Source organism: Schistocerca nitens, chromosome 8, assembly GCF_023898315.1.
Source record: "Schistocerca nitens isolate TAMUIC-IGC-003100 chromosome 8, iqSchNite1.1, whole genome shotgun sequence".
Classification (NCBI taxonomy): Eukaryota; Metazoa; Arthropoda; class Insecta; order Orthoptera; family Acrididae; genus Schistocerca; species Schistocerca nitens.
The window spans coordinates 205,256,627-205,273,960 of NC_064621.1; positions in this window are offsets into that span (position 1 = coordinate 205,256,627).

Sequence of the window (17,334 nt, forward strand, 5' to 3'; positions counted from 1 at the left end):
CCTTGCTGAATTATTAACACACGTGCAAACACTAACAGTCCCTACTTCTCACATATTGTCCATATACTATGATCAACAGAAACGTTTGCAGTGAAATGGAACTTACAAGTTACTTAATTTGATGACCTGGTGTCAATTACAATTTTATAACATAAGAATACAATTACAAAGGTACAAAATACATCATTAAAGAACATAACAATACAGAGAACATTTGTAGTACAGGCTTTACAAAAGAATCGAAATAACATATACGTCAGTGTTACAGGAATTATGACATGAGTACATACATAGAAGATCAGAATAACTTTCGAAACATCAACTTCACACATGAGCATTAAAACAAAACAGAATAAATAATGTCTAAACATCTTTACAAAGAAAATAACATAGTATCTGAAATATTCTACAACATATCTCTTATCAGATAAACACATAAAGACAGGAAAAACACAAATACACAAGAGTGCACGAACACATACCAGAATAACACAGGAGGAAAGGACAGGGTTTGTTTTCAGTGTAACATTTGGTACTGCAGTCCAACCCAAAACTTCATTCCATAGATCTTTCGTCTTATTTCAACATTTGTTTCCACCAAAAAAATCCTATCCAAGCATGCTTTCTGTATTTATATGTTCACATATTTCTTACCTCATTATTTATTTCCAAGAAAATCCTACCTAAACCTGTTGTCCCTAAACCCTAATTTTTTGGTTCATATTCTCTTTCAAAATACTTTTTTTTTTTTGGCCAAACCATTTTCTTACAGCTTCTCAATGCATTTCTTCCAATTCATCACAACTCGTCCTCTCATATAGCCTACCCCATCTTAAGCTAACTTAAATCTACTGAGCTCAGATGCTAAACTAAGGGACGAGGTAATGCAGCAGAGCAAAACAATTAACACAAACAGCAATGATAAAAAATGCAAATTGGCAAAGCTAGCAGCATTAAGTCTAAATTAGCAGAGCAATTGCAATATTACAACTAATATAAGGCAATGTGCAGCAAACAATAAAAATAAATCATTAGTAAAACTGGCTTAACAGAGTAATACAAAGTCAATTTTAGTAGCACTGCCTGGCAAGCAGCAGTAGCAAATGCAATAACTTATATCTAAACATGACAAAGCTCAAGCAGAAAAAAATATTACACTAAAGACAACAGTGCAGACAAGGGAAATGTATATTCACATCTTAATGTCTATGTAATTAAAGTGGTGCACCACAACTTATTCTACAAAATAAATTACCAAGTACTTGAAAAGAAAATTATGAATGCAGTTCCTGTGAAGGTAAATGTCTTTTTGTGCTCCCTCATTTTTTTGAAAAAATTATTATTTACTCGATCTGTGGACAGAAAATATTTATATTAGTACATCTATAAAATTTTATTTTAACCAATGCTGCAGTGCAGCTAGAAACTAGATATTAAACAAAATGAGTAAATAAATACATAAAGCAAGCCATATGGCATTTCTCTCAATTAGCAAGACAATAGCCGTGAAATGTTTCTCATCGTTTCATTAGGCATTTTAGTAAATATCATAAATTAAGAGCTCCACAGTATAACCATATGTTTTCAAGTTCGACCGTGTCGTTTTTTGCGATGCTTCCTGCAAAGGAATGTCAATAGCGAGGATAATGGCCTCTTTTTTACTTTTTTTCCCTGTGCCTCTGAAAGGCACTCACTAATGACTTCTTTCCAGGCAACTGTCGCCCATCTGGGTGCCCACGACGCATTACGTGCAGGTGGTCACTTGACTCTCTAATGGAAATATTTACGACAGCAGTTTCCGCTACAGTGACAGTCTCATATAAAAATATTTCACAGGTCAAGAATTTGCGTTACAAGTGCGTAGAAACAAAATCCTATTGATATAACAGAGTCCAAAAAATTTTCGTCGGCATTGTAATACATTCACGCATTTACATACATTTCATTACTCTTAAAGTACGATTCTTGGTTTCCAACAACCTTTTTCACAAACCAGAGTCCCTAACCACTACTCACTATTCCTTACCTTATTCGTCGACACTTCTTCAATATTTCATCATAACAGATACGTAGCATACTCAAATAACTCATATAGCATCAGCTTATTGAACATAAACATACCACAACAGCATAATACACATAGTCATCGTAATAATAACATCATAAAACCTGAGTCAACTCTCAAAACCGTCGTAGCTTTCTCCAATAACTTCAAAACCTAAAAAAGAAATTCTATGCTCATTTCAATAGGGTCATCTACTTCAAATGTACTTTAAAAATCGTGATCCCATACCAAATATATCATTCAAAGCTCTCATAATATCACAATGGGTTCGAAAAAATATGAACAGTTCACATAGTACAGACAAAATACAATTTCGTAAGTGTGAAGTTATCCAACTGTGTAATTACGTAAACATTTGTCACTGATGTAATAAAAAAATGTTTGTTTCTCTGTTAAATAATCAGATAGCTGTGTAATTTATGTGTTAGAGAAATATGGTACCGATGTGTAAAGTTGTATAAGCAAATACCATATTAGCTAGGGCTCCTTGTGCTTGCCAAACACATGGTACACAAAGTAAGCGTGTACCCCCCTGAGGATTAATGTAATTATACCCTCAGGTGTTACAGATTACAGCAGTGGAATGAAATGTATCACGGAAAACCTTTGTATCATTGTACTTCAAATATCTTTAAAAATAAATGATTTAAGTGCAAAATTAATCACTCAAATACGTGTCCTGTAGCGCTAAATGTGCGTCTTGTTGCAACATAATCTCTGTGGAAGTGTCGTAGTTATCGTCCTCCGAAAGCTAAGTTCTGCAGAAGTCAATGTACTTACCTCATGATAAACAAAAGTGAAATGCTTTGCGTATAGATATCTTAGTTATTACGATTATTGCCATGATGAAGAAAGTACTGTGCTGTAACATATTGTTGTGCTACAGAAAAGGCTGTCTCATTGTGGCTATACCACAAAAGTTACTACTAAAACATGTTTTACTTTCCAGAATAATTCAGAAAAAACTGTGCAGATATAAAACAGAAACACCGCAAAAGCAACATTGTAAATTGTCACTCATTAGTAGCGTCGTGATAAAATCGTGTAGCTGTCACATAAATTAACCACTGTGTCATCTGGTATCTCACTGAAAGTACTTTAAATCCAGAATGTATTTTCAAGTAAACCAAAATGTTGCATTAAAATCTCATTAGCAGTACCAGTATGTGCCCTAAGTATGTAAACCTGATAGTTGTTACATAATCGTGCAACTAACAAGCAAGAATGTACACACACAATAACACTGTGTCGTCTGTTCACAATAACAATGCATTCGTAATTTCTGTTTAAAAATGTTCCCTAGGTTCTAGACTGGATATTTTTCAAACATTGTTGCATGTTAACAGTTTCTTAAGTCTGACAAAGCATACTAGAAATGTGAAGTGAAAAGTTTTATGGCAAATACAAAGTTAAAAAGCAGATTATCTTTCAATAAACGGTTTTATATGTGAAATGTGGGGCAATCCTTTACCCTTTCTAGTACGCAGTTTCAACTTCAAAGTAATTATCATGCGGTATACGTCGGTAAAGAATACTGGAATTTTTCTCGAGGTTAGCGTCAATGTTATTTTTCTCTGAGCCAGCCGGCGCACGTGGCTTCCTGCGGTGCGGGTCATTGTCTGTTTCTTTGTTGGCGCGCGTCGTTATTGGTATTAGGAGACCTAACTTCTACAAATTCACCTTGACGAGAAGGCCCTGCCCTGTTTGAAGCTCGCCCGTTCTGATGGAATTCAGGTCTGTCGTTTTGTCGGTAGTTTACATAGTTTCTTGTTTGTCGGTCATGTGGTGGAGAATTTCTCCCGGAATCGTAACTGCGCGCTGGACCATTGCGTCTAAAGTTATTCTGTCTCCCTTGATAATAATTATTTTGGTTCTCAAATTGTCTGTTTCTCTGATTGTCTCTGTGATAGTCACTACTGCGGAGAGGTGATCTTTCGCTATAATTATTACTACTCTGCCAACGGTTGTCATACGGGTGGTGTCTGTTTTGGTCACGATATGTGTTGTGAGAATAGCCTTGTCGTGTCCAGTTATTATTTCTTTCATCGCGGAATTGTGACAGATGTGACCTGTAATTGTTGTGCTCCTGTTTTTGCGTTCCGCGATTGTCAGTGTCAATTTCCAGTTCTTGTAACAGTCCCTGAAAAGCTTCAGTGTCGTCTTTGCAACGTCCTGCTAAAATAATATGTCGTAAATGTTCAGGCAATTTGATTAAGCAAATGCGGATGAGTTCTGAGGGGCTGTATGGGTTTGAAAAATACTGATTCTTATGCAACATGTCTTCAAAATATTTGACAAGACTGGAAAATTCAGATTGTTCAAAGTGTTTCATCATCATGATGCTATGTTTTACTCGGTCTTGTGTAGCTTGAGACCAATATGCTGAGAGGAAGGCATGGTAAAATTCTCCTTCACTGTGACAATCGTGAATGACCGATCGCATTCTTACAGCTGGTTCATTCTCTAAATAGCCACACATAAATTCTAATCCGTGTTCTAACGACCAGTTGGGAGGAAAACAATGAGAGAATTGATGGAGCCATGCTTGTGGATGAATGTCGTTGCCAGAATTCTTAAATGTTTTGAATTTACGTGTAGTAATGAACAGCTTATAGTCAAAGTCATCATGTCGGCGAGTCGCATATCGGTCATTGTTACGTCGTTTCGGCGGTTCCATTTCAATATTCGGTGCACCTTGCCAATTTCTTTCATAATTTCCGAAATGCGCTGTGTTATTATTTTGTGGCTGTTCCGTATTTCTATGTCCCTCTTCCCGTATTGGGGCGCGAGTGTCCTCTGAAATACGTAATTCTTGTATTACTTGTGCCAACTGATCTTGCACTTCCCGGATTTCTCTTTTGTACTGTGTATTGATTTGATTTTGATTTTGTTTGAATTTTCTAATTTCTTCATACTCTTCAGTGTCAGCGAAGGCTACAGGTGTTGTGTCATTCAGATCATCATCTACCTTTGTAGATAAGTTAGTGAACTGATCTGAAAGTTCGGCTACTTTATCCGATAGTGAAATTATTTCCTCTGTATGTTTTTCTGAACCAAGTTTCAGAGTGTCCATTTGTGTTGAAATCGTATCTACTGTGTCCTTTAAGTTTTCCTGAGTTTTTGCAAGTTGCGTAACCGTATCGGTAGATGCAACTGAGTCAATTTTAGCTTGCAAGGTCTCATGATTTTCATGAACAATAATTTGCAGTTCTTTTATGGCTGCTTCGTAATTCTGTAATGCATTTTCATGCCGCGAAAAAATAGGTTGAAAATGCTCACAAATTTGTGTTTTTACGTCATTACAGGCTTTTTGACATTTCGATTCAATGTTACGTAACTCAGTAGTTACATCTTCACGTGTTTGTTCAAGAGTTTGTTCCAATGAGTCTAACTTTTGAAGCTGTTGCTGTGTTTGTCTCTGGTGTTGTTCCATTGTGTCTAACTTTTGAAGATTTTGTTCCATTGTGTCTAACTGTTGCTGTATTTGTCTCTGGTGTTGTTCCATTGTGTCTAACTTTTGAAGATTTTGTTCCATTGTGTCTAACTGTTGCTGTGTTTGTCTCTGATTTTGTTTCATTTGCTGCATTAATTGCAATAATAATGTATTAGTGTCTGGAATCTGTTCCTCTATGCTTTTCGGCAGTGCATTTGCACCGGCAACATTTACATTTTGACGAGCAGAAAATGTGTCTTGACTTATTTGAGAAAACGGTGGGGACCCAGAACCTGAGTCTACAGTATTTGCAATATTGTGTTCTGTCATTTCGGATTCCTGAGGCGAGCTGTTGCCGACCGATCGATCGATAATGCTTCCCTGTTCACTAATTGTTCCACTGTCTACGCCATTATTTGCCGCCCGCTCCATTTCCCTATGCACAATTACCAAATTACCACTTTGAATGTCTGTTACTTCATTACACAGTGGTGCTGATAAGCTACGCTCGTCGTCACTATTATTTCTCAGTTTACTTTGTAGCCTAGTGTTACGTTTTTCACACGCCATTATTGTCACAATATTTCACACGATAACACAGAAAAGCACAATTTGAAAAGCAAAAATAAGAGAACACATTAACATAACACTGAAAATAATATCTAGTTAATTGCAGCTGCGAAATACTTGGTGCAAATCTACATGCATGCGACAACTGTTTTACTGTACAACAATGAAAAACTACAACTACAAAGGAAATTGTCTCTATGATTACGCGCTAGCAATAAACAATAGCTACACTAAATACACAAACTACAAGAAAAAATCAGAAGATTCCAGGGAGGTATCCTCGGCTAAGGGTCGACATATGAAACGTTCCCTTAGAAAAATTATACTTGACTGTGCTTAAACTGACACACAATGTGTTTAGCGCAACGCAATCTGACTTTCAAAAACCCCTACAAAAGAATGGCCCTGACTAACATTAACCTATACCTTTCACAAATCACTTACCTCACCAAAAATCTTCGTTACTCGAACTACTGCAATACAGCGAGCGCCACTACTGCCAGCTAAATAAAAGATTCAAACTACGGAAGACACTAACTACTGATAGGCATAGTTAGCAAATGAAAGATTTTAATAGAGAACAAACAATGTATTTACCTTAATAGTCATAATTGACATCCAGTCTTACAAGTTTCAAAACTCCGCCATCTCTCTCCCCACATCCACCACTACTGGCGGCTCACCTCCAACTGCGCAACGCTACGCGCTGTTAACATCCAGCTGCCGCTGCCCAACACTACAATGGCAGACAACAATGAAAACTAGCCACATACTGCACACAGCACAGCCAGTGATTTTCATACAGAGCGCTACGTAACGTTGCCAATAAGAAAGCATAAACAGCCTACTTACAACTTAGAGAAAGCTTTTGACAATGTTGGCTGGAATACACACTTTCAAATTTCTGAGGGTGACAAGGGTAAAATACAGGGAGCGAAAAGCTATTTACAATTTGTACAGAAACCAGTTATAAGAGCCGAGGGACATGAAAGAGAAGCAGTGGTTGGGAAGGGAGTGAGACATGGTTGTAGCCTCTCCCCGATGTGATACAATCTCTATAGTGAGCAAGCAGTGAAGGAAACGAAAGAAAAATTCGGAGTAGGTATTAAAATCCATGGAGAAGAAATAAAAACTTTGAGGTTCGCCGATGACATTGTAATTCTATCAGAGACAGCAAAGGACTTGGAAAAGCAGTTGAATGGAATGGATAGTGTCTTGAAAGGAGGATATAAGATAACATCAACAAAAGCAAAACGAGGATAATGGAATGTAGTCGAATGAAGTCGGGTGATGTTGAGGGGATTAGATTAGGAAATGAGACACTTAAAGTAGTAAAGGAGTTTTGCTATTTGGGGAGAAAAATAACTGATGATGGTCGAAGTAGAGAGGATATAAAATGTAGACTGGCAATGGCAACGAAAGCGTTTCTGAAGAAGAGAAATTTGTTAACATCGAGTATAGATTTAAGTGTCAGGAAGTCGTTTCTGAAAGTATTTGTATGGAGTGTAGCCATGTATGGAAGTGAAACATGGACGATAAATGGTTTAGACAAGAAGAGAATAGAAGCTTTCAAAATGTGGTGCTACAGAAGAATGCTGAAGATTAGATGGGTAGGTCACATAACTAATGAGGAAGTACTGAATATGATTGGGGAGAAGAGAAGTTTGTGGCACAACTTGACTAGAAGAAGGGATCGGTTGGTAGGACATGTTCTGAGGCATCAAGGGATCACCAATTTAGTATTGGAGGGCAGCGTGGAGGTTAAAAATCGTAGAGGGAGGCCAAGAGATGAATACACTAAACAGATTCAGACGGATGTAGGTTGCAGTAGCTACTGGGAGTTGAAGAAGCTTGCACAGGATAGAGTATAATGTGGAGCTGCATCAGACCAGTCTCAGGACTGAAGACCACAACAACAACAACAACAACAACAACAACAGTCTCACTTGTAGCAACTTCCTTACTTTTATTTAAATTCTATATCTATTATCAACTGGAAATGTTAACTAAGAGACCAAAAATTGAATCATAATTTTAAAATAAAAATGATTTCTTTTTATTACTAATTATTGATGGCTTGAAAATCCAAGTGTTCACAGGAAATTAAAATTTGTTGTAAAAATGTGAAACGTCAAAGAAAAAACAAAATACTTTTTCATTGCTAGAGACTGAAGAGTTTTATCGAAGTATATAACTTTTTTTAATTTAAACATATGGCATTTCGTACATTTGTAACAAATTTTAATTTATTGTCATGTAACCAGTATTTAAAAATGAAAAGATGTTATTTTTATAAAAAAATTTTGATTCACATATTGTTGATAAACGTCTCAATTTTACAATAAATGTAGAATTCGGATGCAAATAAAAGTAGTTGCTACGAAATTTTTGAGTGACTTATTAATTTATGAATTTTACGTAATTAAAGCAACATTTCAAGTTTGTTCAATGGAAATGTTTTGACACAGTAATGGTATCAAAGGACTAAGGAGAGAGATAGTAAAAATAAAGTTACAATTTAGTAATTCACAATTGAACCAGAAACTTCACTATTACAACACATATAGACTGTGCACTCAGCTGTCAGTGACTTTTAATGTGCCTGCATTATTTTTTACTATAATTGGGGTATTGGCATGGCTTGGTACGTGTATCAGAGATAGGTGAGGGTGCAGCAGAGGCAGGCAGCCTGTGGATATAATTGCTTTTTATTATTATTTACGAACATTGAGCCTTTGCTTACTGATCTATGGGACCTCAGCGAGTGTGGTAATATGCCACTACAGCGTTTCACGACATGTTATCCTTATAGCATCATCCTATTATCATCTGCAGCGCTTACTGAATGCCTACTGATGCTATGTCAAGCCACCATGGATATATCACGTCGGCGTCAGCTGTTGTCCAGAGGAGGTATGTTAACCCAAGGCCCCGAACTCCACACTAGAGGAGGGACGCAATAGCCAGCTGCGTTAGGCCCCTGTGGCGGAGGGATGGGGAGACCTCAGCTCAAGCACTGGAACATGGGAAAGCAGGTGAATCCTGAAGAGTAGACATACGGTGGTTGTAGAGTGCAGGGCTGCCAACGACCCTGGAAATCAGGTGGCAACAATTACTTGGGGCCAGGTGATCTCACATAGGATGGGGAGACCTCAGCTCAAGCACTGGAACATGGGAAAGCAGGTGAATCCTGAAGAGTAGACATACGGTGGTTGTAGAGTGCAGGGCTGCGAACACCCTGGGAAATCAGGTGACAACAATTACTTGTGGCCAGGTGTTCTCACTTAGGATGGGGAGACCTCAGCTCAAGCACTGGAACATGGGAAAGTGGGTGAATCCTGAAGAGTAGACACACGGTTGTTGTAGAGTGCAGTGCTGTCAACAACCTGGGAAATCAGGTGGCAACCGATTACTTGTGGTCAGGTGATCGCACATAGGATGGGCATCATGACACTGAGGTGACAAAAGTCAAGGAATACGTCCCAGTATCGTGTCGGACGTCCTTTTGCACGGGGTTGTGCAGTAACTCGCAGTGGCACGACCTCACAAGTCATTGGAAGTCCCCTGCAGAAATATTGAGCCATGCTGCCTCCATAGCCGTCCATTATTGCGAAAATGTTGCCGGTGAAGTATTTTGTGGACGGACTGATCTCTCGATTATGTTCCATAAATATTGTCGGGCGATCTGGATGGACAAATCATTCGCCCGAACTGACCAGATTTTTCTTCAAACCAGTTTCAAACAATTCTAGTCTTGTGACAACTTGCATTGTCATCCATAAATATTCCATCGTTTTTTGGGAATATAAGTCCATAAACGGCTGCAGCAAGTTTCCAGGTAGCTGAACATAACCATTTCCAGTCAACGATCGGTCCAGTTCGACCAGAGGACCCATTCCATTCCACGTAAGCATAGCCCACACCATTATGGAGCCACCACTAGCTTGCACAATGCCTTGTTGACAACTTGGGTCCATGTCTTCGTGGGGTCTGCGCCACACTCGAACCCTGCTATCAGCTCATACCCGCTCGAAACTGATCTGACTAGACGACGGTTTTCCAGTCGTCTACGGTCCAACTGATGTGGTCACAAGCCCAGAAGAGGCGCTCCAGGCGATATCGTGCTGTTAACAAAGGCATTCGTGTCTGTCATCTGCTGCCACAGCCAATTAACGCCAAATTTCGCCGCACTGTTCTACCAGATACGTTCGTCGTACGTCCCACACTGATTTCTGCTGTGATTTCGCACAGTGTTGCTTATCTGTTAGCACTAAAAACTCTCCGCAAACGCCGCTGCTCTCGGTCGGTAAGTGAACGTCGTCAGCGACTACATTGCCCGTGGTGATAGGTAATACCTAAAATGTGGTTACCTCGGCACGCTCTTGATACTGTGGATCTCGGAATACTGAGTTCCCTAACGATTTCCGGAATGGAATGTACCATACTTCTAGTTGTAACTACCATTCCGCATTCAAAGCCTGTTGGTTCCCGTCATGCGATCTTAATCACGTCGGAAATCTTTCACTTGAATCGGCTGAGTATAAATGACAGCTCTGCCAGTACACTGCCCTTTTATACCTTGTGTACGCGATACTACCGCCATCTGTATATGTGCATGTCGGTGTCACCTTCGCGTATATACCCAGCTGTCCGATGATGAATAGCTGGCCATGGGATACGGGGCATAAATACCGCTGCCTGGAAGCTGATCATGTGGATGAAGTAAATTGCTGCCGTCTTCTGTCACGCAGAAGCTTCTCGAAGTGGGGTCAGAGTCTCAGGTTAGTCATTACCTTGCAGAGATACGCGGCACTGCGCTAGTGGCACTGCTTGGACAGTTACAGTACTTAGCAGTGCTCAAAAATCTTCTCATTTTAAAAGACGGTTTTTGGGAACTGTTAAGTACTGGTTTAGAAAATCAATGTTCAGGCACTGACCTACATATCCTAAAGTACGGAAAAATTGAAGACAATCAGGCCATTAGTGGTATATCGCTTTAAGTACGGTCCCATGAGCGCTGCGATGTAAGGAATGAGTGAAAATATGCCTTACTGTAGATACGTGGAGGTAATGAACTGCTTCTCTGGTCTATTACTGCACAGTATGGCCAAAATCTCGACACTCATTGTTGTTCCGTCCAAACCGACAGCGATGTAATTGAATTGTTTAGGGCCTACTTTTAGTTCTACTAAAACGTTCAGTCTTCGAGTAAGGCTTCCGGAACTGATCAGTCACAGCGGGACCGCAACCTGACCAGAAATTTTATAGATGTTGATCAAGTTGAGCACAGACTGAAGGACTTCAGGCGCGAACCGTATTTTGTGGACGTTTTAACGTGATTGTTTTAGGTGGAAGTTTTTTTGAATTGTGGTTCCGTAAAATACCGGTAAAGGTCGGGTCTGAAGTACCTGTTTTATGATTCTGCCAAACTCAGGAACCAATGGCATGTTAGCCATTACCAAATACCTCGTGTACTTTGCTTTGCGTTCTGAGTCGCTTTTCTTTTTTATTTTAAATAGTGAAAAAAGTAATTTTAATCTATCACGGGGTTCAAGTATGACTTCCACAACACCAGACTCAATCTGTGGCACCTAACACCAAGCGCCAGTTCTACTTTCGCAGAATCAGAGAACGCAGGAGTAGTGTAGCAAGGTATTCTTTGGCCCAATTTGATTACTTCTGTGATTTGTAATGAGCAAGTTACTAGCCCAGCCATGACATCACAAACTACGCTCTCCTTATCGATCATGTCATCGTCAGCAAATGGTAAGCGATGCCCCCGCTTATCTATGACGTCATTTACGTTCCAAGAAGCAACACCTCAATTCTTGGAATGGCAGTTGCCATTGAAACAAAACAGTCACATTGTAGCTCTAAAGCAGCCATCTTGGCTGTGTTCAAAAGTGTGCAATTGATCTGAAATTTTTACGCCGTGCTCAAAAGTATTTACCCAAAAAGTTATGTAAGCGGTGTGACTTGCAAAATTTCAGCATATGTCAGCAAACACACACACACACACACACACACACACACACACACACACACGCACCCTGTGTTAAGTGTCACAATGTTCTTCGAAGTCTAAAAGTGTCACAATATTAATTCAATGACAATGTTTATATCAGTGTTATTTCCACACTTGTAGAAAAAATATGTCACCAACACACACACACACACACACACACACACACACATACAAAAGCACGCTCGCGTTTGCGCGCTCAATGTTTATATTAAGTGACAAAATGGTATCTCCATGTTTAAAACACTTAAAGGATCTTGGCATTTCGATCTGCGCATATGTTGTTGCTAGTTTGTAGAACGAACTAACATAATCCGACGATTTTGCAAGGTTTTCAGTAATGTTTCACATTAAGAAGCACCATCGTAGAGGGGAAGAAGATGACGCATTCTGTTCTACTCTAGAATATTTACCGAACTGGAACTATGCTGCCACGACTCTCCAAAACATTTTCAGACCTTATTTCCCGTAATCAGCTGCAGCATAAAATCTAATCATGTGCTGTAGAAACACACAATATATCCGAAAGACAAATGAACTGACCAAACACTATTGTAGGAAGGAGTGAAGAAAGTGTATTGACGAGATCTTTGTTGTGGTATATAACTTGAAATTTTCTGGATGTAGGAACAGGTTGGTAGGACATCTGTTAAGATATCACGGATTAACTTTGATGGTACCATCGTGCTAGAGGGGGCTGCAGAGAGTAAAAACTGAAGACAGATATCGGATTGCACTCAGCAAATGATTGAGGATGTAGGTTGTAAGTGCTACTCTGAGATGAAGTTGCCGCAGGAAAGGAATTCGTGGCCGGCTGCATCAAAGTAGTCGGATGACTGATGACACAAAAAAAATCTTGGACTGCTGATTTTCGTAATACATAGTGAGAATTTCATGATACGAAATTTAGGGACCGATGACTTCAGCAGTTTCGCCTCTTAGGAATTCACATACATTTGAACATGATACGAAATTATTACATACAACACGACAAAATACAGTGATGGAAAAAGACATATCCGAAGACGATTATGTAATAAGACAGAGATGAAGGGCCGATTCTCTGGAAAATACAATCTTTACCACAAAACTAAATTGTTTATCAAAATCAGGAACTATTTCGAGTACACACACACACACACACACACACACACACACACACACACACACACACAAACGCGCGATGTACAACAACAGATATCTGATCTTGAATGAAAACTCGAACTTTGCACCAAAATAAAATTGTATTATTTCTAAGAATGTAAGATTTCGAGTACACAAGTCACTGCCATCTTAGCTTAATGTTCTGCAACACAAAAATAAATACATGTGACTTTCTTATTGGCACTACAGATTTAATTTATAGATTAAGCAGCAGTTGGGAATGTTCATAGTCCGATCTTTGTACCAAATTTGGCAAGCACAGTGAACCATCGAATTAAATATTTGCGCATCTAAATCTTCTGTATAGCTTATTAAAATACATGTGGCTTGCTTGTTGGTACTACTGAATAAATTATAGGTTAATTAATGAGTATAATTTGATCTTTATACCACAAAATTCAAAAAAAATTACATAGACATTGGTTCTATAACATCGAAAAACTAACATGGGCGTTACTGCTGATCTTATGCATGCAAAAATGTAGAGTCAACTAATTCACCATTCATTCATACATCTTCACGTGATTGGAATGCATTTGACATAGCAGCATGGTCAGCAAGCTTTTTATTGATATATCGAAATGGTTATTATGCATAGCAGGAACAAAAACATCATGGAAGGTGGAGCTGTTTCTTAGCACCATCACCTTACCAAATCTTGGTTCAATTGACAACTTAGCAAGAATCCACCTCAATGGAGTAAGTCATCTAAACACTTCATTTCTCAAGGTAAGCCTTCAGCTTCAAAAACCCAAACCTGACAGTGTATGTGCCATAGCCTGATAGAGCATGTGCGATAACTTGTTAGACACTTGGTATACAATATCATTAGCTCATTTTATGATTTAATAGTTAAATTGGGCTGTATTCCTTTTTCGTTGTTGAAACTAATGCCAAACAGTACAATGATATGTGGAAATTCTCCATTTCATGTGTTCCAACTTCCAGCTGAAAAATAACAGGAACAAAATAGGATAAGCAGAATTAAAATTAATTGAAATTACTTTCAAGAAAATAGTAAAAGTTATGGGCAAAATATGAGAAGTGAAACATTTGAAAAGAATAAGAATACAAAGAAGCCATAACCACTACATGAGACTTTATTAAATGTTTGTGCTGTGAAAGAAATGAATGAAAAACACAAGTAGTTAATGAAAAGCATAGCGACATAACTAAAGTAAAAGCACCATTGCACAGAATCATTTGAGTCATGAAAAACAGATAGGCAGTTGAAGCTGTGATGTTAAAGTGAGAGAGGATAGTAATACAAATGAAAATAAAAAAAAAGGTATACAAAACGTCTGATGAAGATTTTCAAAATCTGGAACAGTATTGTAATTATTCAACTTCATAGGGAAAGAAGACAAACAAGCCGTAAACAGTTACAGACCTATTGCCCTACTATTTGTAATGTACAAGAGTGTCACTAAGATCATCAACAAATGCACAGAGCAAACAATAGCTTTTAACTGGATAAGAAAGGAGCTGGTTTTCTAGGTGGACACAGCACAGTAGATCATATAAAAGTATTGGATGCAACTGTAGAACATGGAATTATAAGTTAAAATTACCACCATGTTTAGAGACAATAGATTTGATAAAGCTTTCATCAAGCTGGAAATCAGTGATAATACCCTTTGTTGCGTTGCTGTACTAGGTTTTTGTCCCCAGCATTTTGTCCACAGTATCACCTGTCTGTGCATGTATATACATATATACAGGGTGAGTCACCTAACGTTACCGCTGGATATATTTCGTAAACCACATCAAATACTGACGAACCGATTCCACAGACCGAACGTGAGGAGAGGGGCTAGTGTTATTGTTTAATACAAACCATACACAAATACACGGAAGTATGTTTTTTAAGACAAACCTACGTTTTTTTAAATGGAACCACGTTAGTCTTGTTAGCACATCTGAACATATAAACAAATACGTAATCAGTGCCGTTTGTTGCAGTGTAAAATGTTAATTACATCCGGAGATACTGTAACCTAAAGTTGACGCTTGAAACCTTCGACGTTCAGTTGCCTGTTGTAACAAACACGGGCCACGGTCGGCGAGCAATGTCATGCGCATACTGCATCGTCACCGCTTTCACCCGTTTCATGTGTCGCTACATCAGCAATTACATGGTGATGACTTTAATCATCGAGTGCAATTCTGTCAATGGGCATTAACAGAGAATGCGTTGCAGTTCTACCTGTTTACCGATGAAGCGGGTTTCACAAACCACGGGGCAGTGAATCTACGGAACATGCATTACTGGTCCGTGGACAATCCTCGCTGGCTCAGACAGGTAGCGCGACAGCGACCGTGGACTGTAAATGTATGGTGCGGAATCATTGGCGACCACCTCATTGGTCCTCACTTCATTGCAGGGGCCCAAACAGCTGCAACATACATCGCATTTCTACAGAATGATCTACCAACGTTGCTCGAAAATGTCCCACTGGAAACGCGTCGACGTATGTGGTATCAGCAAGATGGTGCACCTGCACATTCCGCAATTAACACTAGGCTGACCCTTGACAGGATGTTCGACGGGCGTTTCATAGGACGTGGAGGACGCATAAATTGGCCAGCCCGTTCTCCTGATCTTACACCTCTGGACTTCTTTCTGTGGGGTACGTTAAAGGAGAATGTGTACCGTGATGTGCCTACAACCCCAGAGGATATGAAACAACGTATTGTGGCAGCCTGCGGCGACATTACACCAGATGTACTGCGGCGTGTACTACATTCATTACGCCAGAGATTGCAATTTTGTGCAGCAAATGATGGCCACCACATTGAACATCTATTGGCCTGACATGTCGGGACACACTCTATTCCACTCCGTAATTGAAAACGGAAACCACTTGTGTACGTGTACCTCACCCCTCATGGTAATGTACACGTGCGTCAGTGAAAAAGACCAATAAAAAGGTGTTAGCACGTGGACGTAATGTGCTGTTCCAGTCTCTTCTGTACCTAAGGTCCATCACCGTTCCCTTTGGATCCCTACGTAATTCGGTGCTCTCCGATACACACGATCGAACAGCGGAGGAGTGGTACTCAAGCGTCAACTTTAGGTTACAATATCTCCGGATGTAATTAACATTTTACAATGAAACAAACGGCACTGATTACGTATTTGTTTATATGTTCAGATGTGCTAACAAAACTAACGGGGTTCCATTTAAAAAAAACGTAGGTTTGTGTTAAAAACATACTTCCGTGCATTTTTTAATGGTTTGTATTAACCAATTACACTAGCCCCTCTCCGCACGTTCGGTCTGTGGAATCGATTCGTCAGTATTTGATGTGGTTTACGAAATATATCCAGCGGTAATGTTAGGTGACTCACCCTATATATATATATATATATATATATATATATATATATATATATATATATATATATATATAATATTTTACACATATTTCATTTGTATCTGTAGCGAATTCCGCCTTTCTGTTTCATCTGAATCCCAAAAAAGCTTTTAATTTCGTCTAGGTAGGGAATATGCAAAAAGGTGTGGACAATGGTTCAATTTTTTGGGCTTCAAAATGAAACAAAAATCATTTTCAAATCTTTCTGAACATTTTTATACATCGCTCTTTTGATTCCATCCCCTGTTTCTAGGGATATCTTAATTTCATAGTATTTTTGTATGATTAATGAGTCATTTATCTACCGAATTGGACTGAAATTGCTCCAGGCGCTTCTGAATAAAGCTTTTACATCATCAGTCTTCATCTATAGGGTGCTAGTGGTGCCTTATTGTCACAATAATTTTTTCCAAGTAACAAGTTATATACGTTCAAGGTTTGGTATAAACTGCTTCAGGCATTACAGTGATAAGCGGAATCATTACTCCTACATTATTTTTATACGAATGACATACCAAGTATGTACAAAATTGGTTGAAATTGCTCCAGAAGTTCCTGAGCTATATATAAATACAAAAACCTGAAAATTAAAGTACTAAAAACTGTTGCATACATAAGATTCAATAAGCACTGTCAACAACTAGGCATAATTCCGCATTATATAAAAGTGAAAATACGTTCTAGCAGCAGCATAGCAACACT